The sequence below is a fragment of the Suricata suricatta genome, chromosome 14, assembly GCF_006229205.1.
Source record: "Suricata suricatta isolate VVHF042 chromosome 14, meerkat_22Aug2017_6uvM2_HiC, whole genome shotgun sequence".
Classification (NCBI taxonomy): domain Eukaryota; kingdom Metazoa; phylum Chordata; class Mammalia; order Carnivora; family Herpestidae; genus Suricata; species Suricata suricatta.
Genome location: NC_043713.1, coordinates 78,717,453 through 78,719,799, shown reverse-complemented (window position 1 = coordinate 78,719,799; position 2,347 = coordinate 78,717,453). Strand labels below are relative to the sequence as shown.

Sequence of the window (2,347 nt, the reverse complement as noted above, 5' to 3'; positions counted from 1 at the left end):
AGGCTGTGTTTTAGCTTATGGGCAAGTAATAAATTGTATCATTTATCTTGAATGTATCATAGATAAGCTGCTATATAAGGATTGCCACTTCAGATAGCTGTGAAATTAGGTGATTAACTAGTTGTTACTTAACCTTCTAATTTCTGTACAAGTCTAATTACATGAAATAGAAGTTGGGGTTTTGATTTTTTACTTTGCTTTTCTGTTTGGAGTGTCATTGTAACTACTGTATTATAAATGATGGAAAATAATTGCATATGTTAAAAAAATAAATTGTGTTATATTTAAAAAAAAGAAATTGGGGTCCAGTGCAGTCAAAATATCATTTTCTCTAGGAAAGAAAATTAAAGCAACGACTTTCACTTTATTGCTCTGTATTGTTTGATTGCCTTTTCACAAACACATGCTGCTTTTAACGTAACTTCTATCAGGGGGTCTTCTCGTAAATACTTCTAGGGAGCATTTAATTGATACACATTTTTTTGAAAGTCTTCTTGGCAGCATTTATCCAAAAGTATCATAAAAACGTGCATACCCTTTGGCTCAGCCATTCCACTTAAATTAATTTATTATAAAGAAATCTGCAGAGTCCTTCTGGCTTCCCGGCAGCACCATGGTGGTTGGCAAGAACACGCCCCTTATGAGAGGCTGCAAATAGAGAACGAGGAGGATCCATTTTATTTTTATTTTTATGTTTATTTATTTTTGAGAGGGGAGAGAGAGAAAAAATGAGCATGATTGGGGGAGGGACAGAGAGAGAGGGAGACACAGAATCCAAAGCAGGCTCCAGGCTCTGAGCTGTCAGCACAGAGCCCAACACAGACCTTGAACTCATGATCCATCAGATCATGACCCAAGCCGAAGTTGGACGCTTAACTGACTGAGCCACCCAGGCGCCCCTGATCCATTTTCTAAGAAAGACTGGTATGATTTAAAACACCAACTATGTTCAACGTAAGAAATATTGGAAAAACGCTAGACATGAGAACTCAAGGAACCAAAATCGCACCTGATGGTCTCAAGGGTCGTGTTTTTGAGGTGAGCCTTGCTGATCTGCAGAATGACCAAGTCACATTTGGAAAACTCAAGTGAATTATTGAAGATGGTCAGGGCAAAAACGGTGACTAATTTCCACAGCATTGATCTTACTGTGACAAAATGTGCTCCCTGGTCAAAACACGGCAGACCATGACTGAAGCTCACGTTGATGTCAAGACTCCTATTTTGTGTTGGTTTTACTACAAACTCAACAATCAGATTGGTGTGCCTCTTATGCTCTCAGACACAACGGATCCATCAGATTTGGAAAAAGATGATGGATATCATGACCCAAAAGGTACAGACAAATGACTTGAAAGAAGTGGTCAATAATTTGATTCCAAACAGCACAGGAAAAGGCATAGGAAAGCCCTGCCAGGCTATTTATCCATTCCAGGATGTCTTTGTTATAAAAGAAAAAATGCTGCAGAAGGCCAGGTTTGAAGAGGGAAAGCTCATGGAGCCGCGCGGCGAACGGAGCAGTTCTGGAAAAGCTACTGGGGGTGAGATCAATGCTGACACTGAATGAGCTCATGGCTGTGAGTCGTCAGTCCAAGAAACTGTTTAAAATTCAGACATTTCATGCTGACAAATAAAACATCTTTGTGCGATGTCTTTAAAAAATATACAGGGGTCCCTGGGTGGCTCAGTTGGTTAAGTGTCCAACTTTGGTTCAGGCCGTCATCATGGAGTTCATGAGTTCGAGCCCTGCACCGGGCTCTGGGCTGACAGCTCAGAGCCTGGAGCTTGCTTGGGATTCTGTGTCTCCCCCTCTCTCTGCCCCTCCCCTGCTCATACTTTGTCTCTCTCTGTTAATAATAAATAACTGTTTAAATTTTTTAAAGTTGCAGAAATGCATGAAAAGAGAGACATGAAAAGATGGCCACTGCACCGCTATTCAAGAATGTAAAAAATTGGAAATGGCCTAAATGTCAGCAATAGTAAGTCAGTTAAATTACTATTTAATTATGGGCCATCCATCCATTGGAATCTTATGTAACAATCAAAAATGATGATGTAGCTCTACCCTTATTTTCCAGACAGGCCATACAATGAAATATATTGTACAACTCCATTTTAATAAAAAACATATATATATTTATGCATAAACTTATTGGAAGCCTAACCACAACATATTAATGATGTTATGTCTAGGTAGAGGGATTATACGTATATATATTTTTTGTTTCTTTTGGCTTGCCTGTGCACTTTCATTTTCATTTTAAAAACATGGATTACTACAGGAATATAAAGAGTTCCAAATATATTTTTGTCAAAGTCTTTGGAATACTCATTAATTATGCTCACC

The 2,347-nt window shown here is 38.6% G+C and overlaps 1 pseudogene; it reads left to right on the top strand.

The window, feature by feature from the left end:
* LOC115277495 overlaps positions 1-1,567 on the top strand; it is a 2,999-nt pseudogene extending 1,432 nt beyond the window's left edge.
* Positions 1,568-2,347: the final 780 nt, after the last annotated feature.